This window comes from Mirounga angustirostris, unplaced genomic scaffold (assembly GCF_029215605.1).
Source record: "Mirounga angustirostris isolate CCGP_5_RB_7025 unplaced genomic scaffold, mMirAng1.0.hap1 SCAF_11, whole genome shotgun sequence".
NCBI lineage: Eukaryota > Metazoa > Chordata > Mammalia > Carnivora > Phocidae > Mirounga > Mirounga angustirostris.
In genome coordinates this window covers 26,951,106-26,968,170 of record NW_026991719.1, presented here as the reverse complement: position 1 = coordinate 26,968,170, position 17,065 = coordinate 26,951,106, and the positions used below count along the sequence as shown (strand labels likewise).

The window sequence follows — 17,065 nt, the reverse complement described above, 5'->3', positions numbered from 1 at the left end:
GACAAACAACCCAATAAAAAAGTGGTCAAAGGGGCACCTGGGTGGCTCATTCGTTAAGCGTCTGCCTTCAGCTCAGGTCATGATCCCAGGATCCTGGGATCGAGCCCCACATCGGGCTCCCTGCTCGGCGGGGAGCCTGCTTCTCCCTCTCCCACTCCTCCTGCCTGTGTTCCCTCTCTCGCTGTGTCTCTCTGTCAAATTAAAAAAAAAAAAAAGTTGTCACAACAAAGCAATATACATTTCACAGAGGAAGATATCCAGGCAGCTGGGTGGGGCGGACTATGAAAAGATGCTCAACTTCATCATCGTTGAAGTTGATGCCATCATCTTGAAGAAACAAGATGCCATTTTCCATTCAAGAGATGGACAAAAAGACTTCTAATGAGGGAAAAGATCACTCTCAGGCATTGCAGGTGGGAACATAAATTGCTATGGTGTTTAAGGAAAGAAATGTGGTATTCTCTATAAGTTTTTTAAATGCACCTACATTTTGATCTGTCACTCCATTTCTGAGAATCGATTCTACAGAAATAGAAGTACCAATATGAAAGGCTATATGTAGAAACTATTATTGTAACATTATCAGTAGTGGTCAAAAAGTAGAAATAACACAAATACCCATCAGTGGGGAATTATTGAATAAATTATGGAATTATGATGGCTTTACAGAATGAATTCCTTTTCAGTCGAGTTGGATCTGCGCCTGCTGTCCTGAAGAGATACTCATGATATCATCTTAACAAACAAAACGAGTTTCGAGAAACATATGAACCCATTTGAAAAATAAAAAGACAAAATTAATTCCCTGGGATTATGTGGCCATGAGGTAGGAATGGAAGGATATATATCAAGTTACTAGTACTGTAACCTTGGATGCTCAAAGGAGAGAGGGGGAAAGAAAAAGAAGGGGGGGGATGTCTCGAATGGTATAAAAAACAAACAATTGGAGTATAAATATTACCACAAATATATAACCATTGAAAATGGACATGGACTAGAAACTCTAAGTTAACATGGAAAATGGAATTTGTCAATGTATGATTACACAATTGGATTGAGTTCTTTTTTGTCTTTGAATATTGTTTTACATCTTACCCTCTACAGAAATATGGGGTTCAGGGGAAGCCCTGACAAGCATAGACCTACCACACCACATGGTCACTCAATTATAGTAGCTGTTTATTAGCAGTAGAGTGATAATGCAGAACTCCCCATCTTGAGCCATTTAGATGGACCCCTGGTAGCCCTGAGTTTGCCTATATTTTGAGCCCAGATGTCATTAATATTATAGAACTAGTTGTAACTTGAGTCTATACTAGCACTGTTGAAGGAAGACCATCTACTAGCATGATGCAGATTGGCATGGGGATGGAGGGATGGTGCCTAAGGCACAGATTCTCACACCCCACCGGCTACCCTAGGACCTCTCCAGGGAGCAAGGTCCCTGCCTTCCTGTGTCTTTACCCCCCACCCCATTTTTGCATGTTTGTTTCAGCCTAAAAGGGAAGGAAGAATGAAAACTGATGTTCTCCTCCTCGTCAGGCACTGAGGTGACGTGGAAGTTTTGTGACAGTGGGGGCAGCTGCCAGTCTGGCTTCCTACAGAGATGGGATCCTTGCCCTCAATTCTGGATAAAGTTCGGAGTCTTTAAAAAAAAAAAAAAAAGTTTGGAGCCTTTAACTGAGCTTGTGAAGTAGGAACTTTGGCCACTTCCCCCGGAAGTTTCTATAATTAGCGTGCAACTTAAGCAGAATGTGACTCACAAAGGGACTGCTGCAGATTCACACTGGGCTGGGTGTAAGAACGGGGCAAAGGGAAGCCTCAGAAAGTGCTGTACTTTTGAATCATCTTCCTTAGTACCTAACTGGCCCACTTGTCACCCAGATGTCCGGGGAGCCCATGGGAACAAGAGCTATTTGTGGTAAAAATACTGACACCACAGGTACCTGAAATTATTCCTGAGGTCTGTTTTTTTAAATACTTTGCCCCATACTACGGAGGGATTCCTAGACTATGAGAGTCAGGGGATCGCATTCGGTTACTAACTCTGCTGTCGCCCTTTGAGTAAATCCTGGAAACATCCAGTTTTCTCATCAGTAAATTAAGAGGCTGAGCTAGATGATCTCTAAGGTCCCTCTAGCTCTAGATTTCGTACTTTATAGAATTGAGTTGTAGCTTTTCATTTTAAATGCTGGGCCCCGCCAGTGACTCTAAGTCTTAAGCATGCATACGTTTTCAGATGCTTCCAGAACAAGGCACTCTTTCTAGAGCCCATTTTGATACGTCCTTCTCTGTGATATAAGTGAAAAGGAGTTTGTGGGCTCGCTGAATCCTACCTCCCTGATTCCTGTGAAGCCCATTCGGTATTATAAAGAGCTCATCTTTGGGCCGCCTTAGGTAGTGTGGCACTGACAATTTGACAGTTCGGACATGGTCCTTTTCCTTCATAGTCACTTATTTTTTAAAGTTCAAAGATGGCAATTCTGCAACAATTAGAGAGCTATGTGTCCTATTTGTTCAAAATTGCTTCATTTTCTTAAAAGCAAATCATCTTCCTACACAGAGTGTGGTTCATAGACCACAGGGCTCAGCATCACTGGGGAGCTTGTTAGAAATGTGGAATTTCAGGCTCCATCTAGAACTGTTGAATCAGAATCTTCATTGTAACAAGATCCCCAAGGAATTTGTATGCACATTAAACCTTGAGAAACACCACAGTATCACACATATGCATACATGGAATCATATTCAGTGCCAAAGAGAGAGAAAAGGGGGGACCACAAGTTCTCAGATGGAGATTAGTTACAACCTTTACCTCGGTGACCTTTAATGTTCTCATCTGTATAAAATGGACCCTAAACAATATTTCACAATATTTTTACTCTGGAATGCCTAAGGCTATCTTGAAAGAGAAGGAACGTCACCCAAGGTAGGGATCACTTAAGAGCTTTCCACTTTCGTAAGAGTAGGGGTGTGATTTCCCAGGAAGAATATCTAACAGCAAACAACATTGCGAAGGAGAAGGTAACAGGGCTCTGGTAAGCATTGAACAGGGAGTGGCCAGAAAATGCAAGGCAAAGAAGAAAAAAAAAATTGAATGGCAAGCTGAGCAAGAGAAAAACTCAAAGATAGGGGAGTGGCTAGCCCTATCGGGAACTATGAGGGAGCTGCCAAAGCTTGGTATGAACACTCTCCCTTACAGTTTTCAGCAAGTAAGAAGTTCATGATGACGTAACCAAAGAATTTCCAACACACACTGAGCCAAGCCTTCTGATGGTGGTGAGTTGAGATTTAGAGAAGTGGAGATCAGGGATAGAGAGGAAGATAAAAGGAATCTGAGAAATGGGGCGATCGCTAGAGAGGAATATAGGAAAACACAAAGCCACCATCCCAACAATGGGAAGACTAAGATTCGGAATTCATGAGCACACGATCAAATTAAAACTCACATTATCATAGGAACTTGTGCACTCCGTCACTAAATGATAGCTGAGCCCTATCTTTGCTTTTGAGAGAGATCATTGTAGGTGAAAGTCATCTTTCAGTAGTGAGATGTTTGTTAGTGCCATCTTTTTGTCTTTATCTCGAGATTTTCTTAGTTTGAATCCTTTCTCCTTATCATGAAGATGATGTGGTAATTTTCTCTGTCCTGCAACTTATTTAAAAGATGAGTTCTAACTCCTTTGGCAGATTTTCTACTGAGTGTCTTCTGACAACTTCACTGAGATTTGCATTGAAAGTCATTGAACTCGATCTAGTCACCAACCATAGTTAGATAGCCCATAGGCATTCAAGTTCATTTTCCCCTTTCAAAGAGATCTGGAGATGCAACTGTAGGGGAAGAAGGAAGAAAGGAATTCAAGAAGAAGCAAAATGAAAGAAAAGTTGGCTTATGAAAGGGACGTCTTTCTATTACAGTAATAATAATGCCAATAACATATATGCACTCAGGGTACATAGAGAGTGAGGAGAGCAAATTTTACCTTCCAGCAATATAAAATTATACTCAACTAGATATTCACCTAAAAAGAAGAGTCCCTCCCTCTATAATATATATTACTCATAGATTGCCACTCTTCAGAGCTCTTCGTTCCTCCTTAATATTCTTTCTTAGATGATTCACAAGACACTCAGTTATCTTCCAGTATTTTCTGTCACTTTTTATAAGCAAAATTATCCAGGGGAGTGAATCAAACAGTGTGCCAGTCTTCTCCTAATTTTGCAATGTTTTTATTCTGGAGTGTCCAAGGCAGCTTTGCAAAAGAAAAGAAGTCACCTAAGGACAGCTAGAGGGTATGTGCATCAGGAAGAAGTAGAAACCCCACCCCTCTTAACCCGATTGATCATTTTCTAATCTGAACTTGTATATGAGTATCATGTCTTCGCTTATTTTATGTGTATATCAATATGAACCTCAGAGCTGTTCTTTGTGCTGGTTCGGAAAAATCTTCTTTTCTGCCTTCTCCTCCACTCCACCCTTTTTCTTCCCCTCCTTCAATGACTCAGACATTGATATCAATAAGCAGACTGGGGTCATCATTTTGACACACTGTTTGATTGATAGACTCATTCATTCAATCAGTAAGCATCAATTGAGCACTTCCTAGGCATTAAACAGTATACTCTCTGCTAGATTTAAGGTTGTAAGTGACAAAACCCATGGCCTTGAGTCACCTAGAGTGCAGTTGGCAAGACAGATGAGCATTCAGTCACAGTGCAACATGTCCATGTTAAAACAGAGGTTCGTACCCTATACCCTGATCCAGAGAGGTCTCTGATGCTGACCTGGGAAACCTAATGGTCAGCTAAGTTATGATGTTGGGGGTGAGAGGACATTGGGAAAGTCTGCAACTACCAGAGTCATTACCTGTAGATTTTGTGATATCTTCTTACAAAATAGTTTCTGGTCCACATGAGCTACTCTCTTACCTTTTTTGTAAGGAAATACCTAAGTTCTACATCATGTAATTCCTTGGGCCTTCTCCTTGCCCTTTACCTGCCAATACCCTAGTCATCCTTGACGGACCATCTCCCACAGCTCCTCCAGCCAGCTAGGTTTGTCCCTTCTTCCAAACTCTACAGTTTTTCATTTGTACGAAGTTGTGTTTACTTTTGGAGAACATCCCCCATCTTTATAATTAGACTGTAAACTCTTGGAGAGTGTATGTTTCATCTTCGTAGCCCCGTGCAGTATCTAGTGGACTGCCTTGAACAAATGGGCAGTAAATAAATCCCAGCAACGAAACTAATATAACACTGTATGTTGACTCGACTGGGATTACAATAAAATAAAGAAAAAATAAATCATAACAAGTATTAAGTTAAACTGCTCCAAACTGTATATTTAATTTTACATTGGCATTCAGTGCTAATATATGTTGAAACAAACTCCAAAGTCTAATCCTGTTTCTGATTAATATTTATTTAAATAATGACCTTCTACTACAATTGAGTTATGTCCTTCGGTGATACTTTAGATCTAAATTTATTTTTGCATTGTTTAAATGTCATCAGATGATTCATATCTTGGGGTTTTTTTTAATATTCTTTGAATGGATGTATGAAGGTAAGTAAGTGTCATCAGAATGTGATGCTTTTTTTCAGTTCAGCATTTCTTTGATGAAATATTTGTTTGTGGGCTTTTTCTGCTATAATTCTTTTCTGGATGTGATCTCACAAATCACTTCAGAAGTTAGTCCATTTCAAAATGTTGTTCTTTTGTGTTTCTTCACTTCATAGAAAATCAGATCTGTTCCTTAAAAACTGGAGCAAATGATTAGGCAAATTAGATGAAATAAAATCATTGACTCCAAGATCTCCCCCCACCCAAGAAATTCAAATTATTTTTTTAAAACTTCCCATATCTTCTCTATTGTGTGAGGAATGACCTTGATGCCGGGTTGGCCCCCAAGTACACTACCAGGCAACCAGCTCTAGGGGTCATGAAATAGAAAGGCTCCCAGACCAAATTGAAACACTTGAATCACACAGATTATTAAAATCAGTTGAATCACACAGTGGGAAGCCAGGGAGAAACCTATGGGATAAGTGAACCACACTTCGGACAGAGTATAAGCAGGCTGGAAGGGCCACACTACTTGAATTCTGGGGTACACAATGTTTATATGTCCTCTCTATACTGCATCAGCTTTCACCACCAATAGTGTGCTTATGAGGATGAGAGTTGAGTTTCCAGCAAGGGAGCCAACAATGGGTGTGCCTGAGCCTATGACACACACTTTATCAGACACAGAGACGAGTATGCATGGCCACAGCTGTAGCTTGCCTGTGAGCCTGATGAATAACCATGCCATTCTTAGAAGACTTGCAGACCTAGAATGGGTATCACCGGTAGGTGGCTGAATTAAGACCTTATGAACATTGGAGGTGCCTGGTGGCTCATTTGGTTGGGCGTCCAACACTTGATCTCAGCTCAGGTCTTGATCTCGGGGTTGTGAGTTGAAGCCCCACATTGGGCTCCACGCTGGGCGTAGAGCCTACTTAAAAAAAATAAAAAGACCTTATGAACATTAAGTGCACGTGTATATTTTATCTTGAATATTTAGTGCCTCTTATATAGTTAGTGTCTCTTGTATATTTGGTTTCATGTATATTTAGTATATTATGAATATTTAGTGCCCAGGTGCCTCATGAATATTAGGTATCTTTTGGTCTTTCCATCCCTCACTATGTTTAGCACACACATGCTCTACTTGTTAACAACTTACTTTATACTTAACACATTCCGTGAATTATGCTGATGTCTAACAAACTTTTTCTTACTATCTAATTATACCTAACATCTTAAAAGGTGTTACCAGTGTTTTACAAACTCAAACTTATTCATCTAAAATTACTGAATATTCACAAAAGCAAATACACATTATAGGGGCGCCTGGGTGGCTCAGTCATTAAGCATCTGCCTTCGGCTCAGGTCATGATCCCGGGGTCCTGGGATCGAGTCCCGCATTGGGCTCCCTGCTCAGGAGGAAGCCTGCTTCTCCCTCTCTCACTCCCCCTGCTTGTGTTCCCTCTCTCGTTGTCTCTCTCTGTCAAATAAATAAAATCTTTAAAAAAATACACATTGTAACCCAATATATAGTCTTTGTTCATTTCTGTTGCATGTTTCCTTTTGACCACAAGTCCTTGGTTATTAAAAAATCAAGGACTATAATATTTGAGCTGGATTTGATACTCAGGACCCAACCCTAGCAATCCTTGTAAGGGCATAAAGAATGCTTTTCTCATTATTTTGCTCAGGTAGGGTGTGATGCTGATAACTCTCCATCCCAGTTTTAATCCCTATGTGGGCTAATTGGTTTTACTTCATCTGAACCACCTGAGATTCTACCTGGGCCATATGGTTCACAAGTACCTGTCTTTGGTCAGAGCTATGAGTATACAGATGTGCCAAAGAAATGCACCACTACTTACAAAACAGTAGCAAGCCTGTATTATTTTTTTACTCCCTGAATAAAACCCTCAATAGCTCCCAATTGCCTTCAGGATAAAAGTAGTGGTGTGCTGGAACCCGCTCATAGAGGCTCCTAAGAGCCAGTTGTGTGCATCTCTTTCCACTGAAGTCTTCACTCACTGACATCAAGCTGGGAATATGAAATCAGCTGTAGCGGGAGTATTGGTGCCACAGAAATTGGCAAACACTACAATTAGGGCTGTGCCCCAACAGCCCCAGTGCTGGTTATCTACCATTCACCAAGATTCCACTGCGTATGTGGCCCTTCATGCTCCCACCCGTGTGATCCCTGAAGCCCCACTCTTCTTTACTGAACTCCACAGTCAAATGAAGTATCTTTGTTTATTTTTCTGTCCTTCCATGCAAATAGCGCTGGTTGGTTGGTGGGTCTTTCAGAGGTGCTGAAAGCATGAGGGCGGAGCCCAAAGGAATGGAATTAAAGTCTTAGGAAAGAGGATCTGAAGAGCTCTGTAGCCCCTCCCAGCACGTGAAAACACAGACAAGAGGCATCAGCTGTGAAGAGGGACAAGGGCGCTCACTGAACGTGACTGGCTGATGCCTTGATCTTGGACTTCCCAACCTGTAGAACTGTGGAAAATAAGTTTCTGATGTTTCTAAGCCACCCAGTCCCTGGTATTTTGTAACAGCAGCCCCAACAGGGACACATGGGGAAAAGAACCCAGGGCCACTGCCTGGCCTGGCTCTTTTCTGAAAATCCTTAAATGGAAGGGGCCCAACATCCTGCTGGTTCCAAGGACCTAGCAGTAGAGATTCTCCCCACCATCTACCAGCTAGTACAGATTACAGTCCTATTTAAATAATGCGAAGTGCTTAGATTAGGGGAGACCTCCGAGGCAGTGGCTCCAATGATCATTAGGATGAATTGGAAACATAAAAAATGTCCAGGCTGCCTCCCAGGCTACTGATATCAAACTCGGGAGGGGGGGATACCCACCTATCAGGGTTTGGGGGTTTTTTTTATTCCTAGCTATTGCAGTCCAGTCAAAGTTGAGCCCAACTAAGGACTCCAACTCTCATATTCTCTCCTTCTAGCATAGGTAAGAATTAGGGCAGAGATGAAGAGCCAGCTTTTCCAGACTCTTAGACACATATATCGTCTCATTGGTAATTTGTGAATAGTTGCATATGTTAGCAAAGCTTGACTGCAAAAAATTCTCCTCCCACACATTCTGATCCCATCCTGACATGGCATAACTGTTGGCGAAGGCAATTCCAACAATGAAGAAGTGGGAGAAACAACTACATTTTATGTAAATATGTGTGCATTTAAAATCCAAAAGACATATGTAATGATATCATTTAAGATTTTAAATGAAGGACAATACTTAAAATAAGATTCCTCTGTAATCAAATTTCTCAGCAGTAGAAAACATTGTCTTTTCTTTACAGCTATTAAACATATGGCTGAGAGAATCTTATTCTACAAGCCTTAAGATTTGGCATCTGACTTCATATTAATGCATACGGTTTATTGCGCCATCATGTACTTTCCCGTGAGATTTGAAGAGTAGCTATCGTACCCTTTTTAAACTTAAAGGTAGTTGCTGTGGGATATCAATTATATGATACTCCATTGGGCTTGATTATGTGATGATGATTAACACACTAAAGTACTTGTATATTTCTTACATGCTAACAGATCTTTTAAAAAGGATAAGACCCAAAATGGCCTGAGAAGAGTCTTTCTACTTAATCTCTCTGGCTTTGGACAGGGGACACACAATCTCTTGCCACTAGTTATCGGTTTCTACCTTTAAAGACTATGAACTAGGTGGACACCGTAAACTATATGGTGTATGAATGAAAAATGTAAATGAACATCTCAAATGATGCAAGTGCCCAGAAGAGGATCACTGATGAGGGAGGGGATGGTAATATTCCTTCGGAGTCAAACTCAGCTCGGCATGCGTCCTTCTTGCTATGTCGCTACAGCGCTGCTTCTCACAAGGTGAACAGGGATTGGAATCCCCCAGAGGGCTTGTTAAAGCACAGACTGCTGGACCCCACCCCAGAGTTTGATCTCTTTGGTCTGGAGTGGAGCCTGATCATCTGCTTCCCTAACAAGTTCTCCAGTGGTATTACTGGACCTGCTAGATTGCCCTGAGCCTTACTCCAGTTTCCCAGGGAACCTCCTGTGCAGCAGCTTGCTTCCTCCCCTCCCTAATCATCACCATTATCATAGCAGTAGCTAGTATTTCTTTGAGTACTAAGTACCAAACCCTGTACGTACAGCACCACAAACCTTTGGGGGAAGGCACGGTTGTAATCTCCATTTTGCAGGTGGGGGGAAAACAAATCAGAAATTTACCAAAGGTCACGTAGCCGAGATGAGACCCAAACACATGTCTGTTTAGCTTCAAAGCCCAGAATCGTAATATGTTCCAGTTAAGCTCATTTTTTTCCTCTGATTTTTCCACAACCAAAACATTCTGAATACCAGGCTGAGGGTAGCAGTTGGACTGGAGGGAGCAGCCCAGTAAAGCAGGAAGTGAGCTGGTAGGGCAGCAGTGAGGTAGGATCCTGAGCATCTTAATCCAGGAAGAAGGTAGTGACTGTCTCCTCCTCTGCGGCGGCCAACCCTCCTCCCGCCCAGCATCTGAAAAGTAACAAGCACTTGTAGCAACAGGATCCAGAACTTCTGTGTGCAGGACAGTGTTTGGGCAATTGTTCCCGGGGAGGTATCTGAGATTCTGACAGTGTACGTTCAGATGCTATTTACAGTTTTCTTGGAATGATACAAATATCCCATCAAGAGGGCCTTCATGATGTGAGTCACAAAAGAACTTCAGACCTTAAATTATATATCAGTTATGGGTTGTTTGTTTTTTGGTTTTTGGTTTTTTGTCCTGACTGTTAAGTGACAGATCTTTACATAAATGTTTTATTGATACTTTTCTTTAAGGAAATTTCTCTTCTTTTTTTTGCGTTAACACGTTATATTTATTCATTTACAATTTTTACCTTAAATACAGAACATCCAATTATGAAACTGCCCTGAGGTTTTCAGAACTCTGACCTAGCCCCGGAAACTGGAATGGCTTGATATGTATGGACTTAGAATTGAACCTAGAGCAATTATCTAAAACTCAGGAGTTCCTATGTCATGGTTTTCTCGCCTTAGGTATGATGTCGCTTTAAAATTTGAGGGATGGATTTGGTTTATAGGCAACGAAATACAGGAAGTTTTGCAAAGCCAGTCAAATCCTCTGAATATAGTACGTGCCTCTGTTTCCTTTGCTACCATTCAAAGTACGAGAGCCCGCATGCCGTTTGGTGGGTGCAGATGGGGGGCAGCATCTAATGCTATGTGGAACAGATGCTGAAGATATAATGTCCGTACCCGCTTCACTTCGGGCTGCTGGGTGGACACGTGGGCCAGGCCTGTAGTGCCAAGGTACCTTAACTGAAAGCAATAAGGAATTGGAGTAGGTCAGTAAAACCTCCAGCTTTCTTTCCTGCCACAGGGAGATTGTCAGAGGGTCCCCAGAGCACCGAGGCCCAGCTTCCCACACCCACGATCTACTCAATAAAGCATCCTTGATCGTCTCTTTCCCTTCCTGTCTCAGCTTCCTATTCCCCACAGTGCTTCCTAGGATCACCTCCTAAATAAACTGCTTGTACCCAAATCCTTTCTTATTTTAGTGGGAACCCAGGCTGGGACACCGTGATGGGCATGGATATTGCTACCGTGGGGCTTTAGTGGACATAGTTAAATGTGTTGGTGATATTACCCTATGTGTGTATATATAACCTGTGTGATATTAAGCCATGCATTATTAGTAATAGGATTACTTACTGACCAAGATTTCCAATCTGTATTGGAGATAGTTAAAATAAAAACTGAATGAAATTAAAAATAAAACAGTTGAACTTGGGCAAAGCTTTTGCCCTAATGCTTTATTATCCAATTGCATAATTAAACAAGAGGAAAGGAAATTATTAGCAACTCCAACTTTAAATGCGACCGATGTCCAAGGAAGTCATGAAGAAAACTCTTTGTGTTGATAAAGCAAAGGCCTGTTCTAGCAGACTTCTATGTTTATTGTTCTGTTTCTGACCATTTTATTCCAAACAAACGGACTTGCTTGTCATTATACCCCACCCTTCCCTAGCACAGGGCCCCCATTCTTTGAAACAGTAACTAATTCAGTTCCAAGGAGAATATGAAGAAGGCGGGTGTCTATAAAAGGACTGCAGAGAAAAGTGGGGCACATTTCCATTGTGTATTCCATGGCAGTGGAGAGCTGATGGCAGAGCAGGGTGGGGGTTCTGAAGCATCAATTGGCTCTATTTCCAGGGGATTCCTGAGGTTCACATGCCACCCTGGAGAGTGCCAAATGTTCTTTCTCACCTTCCTTGAGTTACACCTTAGATAATTCAAAGCCAAAGACTGATGAGCTATAAGTGGGCTGCTTGACTTGTGTTTGTGTGCTGAGCAGTTTAGAGATTTAAAAACAATCCCCAGTGTAACCTATAGTATATGTGTTAAGTCTAATATTGTAGCCTGTAATTGACAATACCGTATAACTCCACACAATCTCTTTTTCAAAGGTAATGTTGTTGTCAAAGAATTATGAAGTCCAAAACTCATAAGTGATTTTTTAAAATATCTAGAGGAACTTATGCTGTATTGGGTCATAATTTCATAGGTATGAACTTATAAACACATTGTGGGCTTAAAATTTTCATTTGGATTTTTTCAGCTAAGCATTTTTGGTGAAATTGGGAGAAATATATCTTTTGAGTCAACATGTAATGTACAGACAAACGTAAAAACTAAGTGATGCATTTTATGAAAGAGGGCATAGAGTGTATCAGGCATAAGAACTTTGAATTCTATTTGTTTTTTTGGAGTTTCAGAAAAGATTGTTCTGGGAATAGTGAAGTCCATTTGGGAAACCTAACACATACATAGTAGCCAAGTTAAAATACTGACTTGAGCGTTCATTTGAAAAATCCTACAGAATTTAGCATGTTGGGAATAGCCTTATATTCTTAACACATTGCACTTAGGGTTTCTATTCAAAGCAAAAATAATTTTGCATAGATCTTGGCTCTTTTTTCACACTTTCAAATAATCCATTCCTTCAGGGTAGTTACTCTCAATCCTGATTTTGTGACCCTTCAGATCATCTTTAATTTACTCCAGAGATTTTTTAGAAGAGTCAGAAAATCATTTTCTTTAAAAAAAAAAAAAAGAAAATCATTTGCTTTAACTTAAAATACAGATGAGTGAAATATAGATTTTTTGAAAAGACAAACAGATCAAGAGGAGTCCAAGAGGTTACCTTTAGTTGCTCTCCCTCTTTGCATTCATGAAAATGTTGTTTTGGCCAGGTTTCCTTATTTCACACAATTTTAATAATCTCCACCCTTCTCATTTTCATGGGCCTGCTGATATAAAAAAAAAAAGTTACCAGACTGAATCACTACATTGCACACCAGAAACTAATGTAACACTGTACGTTAATGATACTGGAATGAAAAATAATTTAAAAATTAAAGATTAAAAAAGTTACCAGAAATTACTTTGAAATTGTGTCCTTCCTGTAGCAAGTTCATAAATGACTTTGTCAAAATCTAATTGGCATATTTTTTGTAGAGTAGAAGACACTTTTTTGAAAAGTTCTCCACTTAGATGTTCTTGTATGTGCACATTGTGTTGTGTGTGTGGTCTAGCTGCATGCCACAGCCCTCCTATTGAAACAATGGATTTATATGAGAATGTTACATAAAAAATATTACATAAGAAACATGAAGACATTTAGTTCAAAAAGCGATTTTCTAGTTTACTTACAAAAAAGCTGAAATAACAAAAAAGAAGACTAGCTGATCCTGTTAGCCTTTTTCATGATGCCACCATTAAAAAAAGATAATTAAATTGCAAAGTGACTTAAATGGAACCTGAGGTGAGGGGTTAACAGCTCTAGAGTCCTTTTCTCCTCTTTTCCTCGCACTGGCTTTTCTTTTCCTTCACGACGACATTTTTCCTCCTAAGAATGTCAACTTTCACTCCTTTTGAGCGTAGAAGTGGGAGAGTGAGGGCCAGGAGGAAGGGCCAGGCAGGAGAGGTGTCCTAGCATCAGGGGGCTTGCGAATCACCTGGAGGGCGTATGAAAAAATGCAGATTCCTGCGCCCCACCCCAGAGATTCAGATTTGGCAGGTCTGGGCAAGGTCTAAGACTGCGCTTCTACTGAGTTCCCAGGTGGCGCTCGTGCTGCCCAACCAGGGATCACGTGTCCCTCGGTTCCCAGAGACTGGGCAGTGGGAGAGTGAGGTCACAGACACCAGGCTCAGGTGCTGCGAAAACACCTCTGGTTTCTTCTCTCTCTGCAGATTCTTTAGTCTGTGTGATTTTGCCAAAGTTCCTTAACTTCTTAAATCTCAGTTACCATGACTGAAAAGCAAGAGGGTGGCTCCAGATCAGGTGACTTTCAAACCATGGTTCAAGGCATTCCATAAGTACTGCGGGGTGCCTCAGGGGCCAGAAGGGGAGGTGGGAGGAGGAGGTCCAGTTAGCTCTTTTCTTTTCAAGGCTCCCGACCACCCCCACTTCAACACTTTTATCTTTTATCTCTTTCATATATCCTGCTTCGGAGTGTGGTATCATTAAAAAGAGATTGTGTAACTCAAATTTGAAGGAAATGAAAAATCCTAAGTCTGAAAATGACTCATTGCTTTTAAAATGTACAGAACCGAAGACTTTGGATTTAGTGGAGTTCCAGAAATTCTCTGGTCCTTCCAGGCATCCCAAGTGTACTACAAGAGCAGGCAGCAAATGCCTTCTCTCTGCCCATGAATGTAACACTTGATCCCATACACCAGGAGGCCCATTGTCTGATGTGTTTTTACCTAAACAGACCAAAGAGAGTAGATGGCAACATCAAGCATTTCTCTGCAGAGTCACGTCTGATTCATTAAAAATCTAACCTTCCCCCAAATAGGTATTAATTACCTTCTGTTGCAGAATTTTTTAGAACATAATTCTTAATTACATCTCCAACTATTATGTGATTTGACCATTTTGGAACTAAAAACCTGTCCCATGGAATTCCACTTAGAGGAGTTTGCTCCAACTCTCGTCACACCATCAGTTTGTCTATTTTATACACCATGTTAATTTTTGCATGGTGCTAGTATTTCATTATAATCAGCCTTCATTTTTAATAAGACCATGTATATATCACATTGTAGGTTTCAGTCTTTGTATGAATTGAAAGCTATTAATCTTCCCAGGGTTAGGTTATATTAACCAGATTGTAATGTTCTTTTTATTATGTTCCTTAAATCCCCTTTATCTCATACTGCACCAATACCTTTCTATTCTCTTGGAATAAATTAATTCCAGTTATGAGATGAAAAATTTTACTGTAAAAATAGAGCGTGCAGTGTAAATTTTTGTCGTATTGTCAACCGGAACTGGTGTGTTTTATTCTAACTAAAAACTTGAGTTAACTCCTTGATTTTTAATAGTGGGATGGGAAGATGAAGATTGGTATCTTTCAGTATCCACTCATTCTTTCAGTAAAGCCGTATTAGGAATTCTATGTGCTAGGCACCGGGGGAGTATTAGAGGTATGAAAATAAGACTGTGTCCCTGCCTACAGGCATTTCCCAGTCTATGTCATAGATAGGGAACTATTCTGTTAGTAGGTGAGATGTGACCCACAGCGGCTTTGACAGGAGGCACAGTGACAACAGAGAGAAGAGGCGAGGGGGACTTCCCAGCCGTTGATGTAGCAAGTCCCCAAAGAAAGGGACCAGCTCTTCTGAAGACAATGACCAAACGCAAGTTGTAAACTTAGGTCTAATAACCTAGAGACGGGTAACTAAAGGATGGGATCTGGTAGAACGAGAGGAAGGTGTCAGGCAACACCTTGGTTTGGGAAGGGAAGGCAAGGTAGGTTTTATCCAGAGAGAAGCAGTATCTAGATAACAGCCGGGGTTCAGTTCCTTCGAGAAAACTGGCAAAGCATAGTCAGGCACCCAGGGTTCAAAGCCAAGTTCTAACTTCAGCTAACGCAGGGCCCTGGAGTACGAACCCCCACCAGAGCAGTCCAGCCTAAAGGACTGAGGACCTAAGGTAGTTGCTAATGGGAGACGCTGTAGCCCGAGGAAACTCAGGGCATGCGCACTGGCTACCGGCATTAAGCTGATGCACCGGGCGGAAAGCGCTCAATATGCTGGGTGGCGCGACACAAGTAAGTGCTCGGTACGCCGACAGTGCTACCACTGCTGCTGTTTGTGTCATCATGAGACTCGGGAAGCTAATCGAATGTAGGAGTTAATCTGTTGGCGGGCCTAGGGCTTCTAACATTTGACTGGTTGATTTTTATTGACCCAAGATTAGACATAGTCATTACTTCAGAAGCAGCAGCTGTGAAGAATTCCAGACCAGGCAAAGAATAATAACTTGCTGTAGCTGGACTGTCACTTTCTAGCTGGACGACCTCTCTCTACTTCGATTTCCTTGTGTGTACAATGGAGATAAGACCAACCTGATCGGGCTGGTGTTGGGAATTAAGGGAACGAATACGCTGGATTCATTTAGGACAATATCTAACACGTAGTAAGTGCTCAGGTAAATCTCAGACTGTGTCTGCTAGTGGGCGCCCGGGTCCTGATACCCTCTGCGCTAGGTTTAAGAAGTTCACTGGTTGGGCGCCTGGGTGGCTCAGTCGTTAAGCGACTGCCTTCGGCTCAGGTCCTGATCCCGGGGTCCTGGGATCGAGCCCCGCATCGGGCTCCGTGCTCGGCCAGGAGCCTGCTTCTCCCTCTCCCGCTCCCCCTGCTTGTGTTCCCTCTCTAGCTGTCTCTCTCTCTCTCTGTCAAATAAATAAAATAAAATCTTGGTTTCAGCTCAGGTCAGGATCATCGAGCCCCGTGCAGCGCTCCATGCTCAGCACAGAGTTGGCTTGGGGATTCTCTCTCTCCCTCTACCTTTGCCCCTCCCCTGATTCGCATGTGTGCATGCTCTCTCTCTCTCAATAAATAAATCTTTTAAAAAAAGAAGTTCACTGGTTTAGAGCTGGGAACGGATGATCTTTCAGCCTGCAGGCCTTTGGCAACTGTGGCTGGTAAAGTCCAGAGCAGCCAAGAGCTAACAAAGCCTTGTCAGAAATCATAAATGCCCACTTTAACAACTTTTATATTATTTGTTATTTTCCCCTAGAATAGTTTTTTGTTTTTTTTTTTAAGGAGAGGAGAAGAATAATTACTGCAGATAGCACGCAGTGGTTTTTTTTCACAACATATTTTCAAAAAAATTGTGGTGAGGAAGATATATCATTCCTGTGAAGGAACAGCGACAATGATATGAGAAATCTTGCAGAAAGATATAAGGTTCTTAACCTAAAACAAGTGTCAGAAGGAAGTCACCAAAGGTGGAAGAAATTATAGTAATCACGATGAAGTCTAGAGCTTGCATCAGTCACCAGAATGGCAGCAACAATATTCATCCTACATCTCTTCGATGCTGGTCCTGAGTGTTCAGTTGTCTCCCCAGTTAGGATTGGTGTGGGCATCAGAGGGAGCACCTATGGGCTGAAGGCTCTGGGCCTGATGCTGAA

At 41.5% G+C, this 17,065-nt stretch overlaps 1 protein-coding gene and 1 pseudogene across 10 annotated transcripts in view; one reads left to right on the top strand and one right to left on the bottom strand.

Annotated features, from left to right (window-relative positions):
* Positions 1-2,448, bottom strand: part of LOC135361985 (protein lin-28 homolog A-like) — a 40,369-nt pseudogene extending 37,921 nt beyond the window's left edge.
* Positions 1-17,065, top strand: part of DMD (dystrophin) — a 2,113,108-nt gene that overhangs the window by 1,706,956 nt on the left and 389,087 nt on the right. The window lies entirely within an intron of this gene.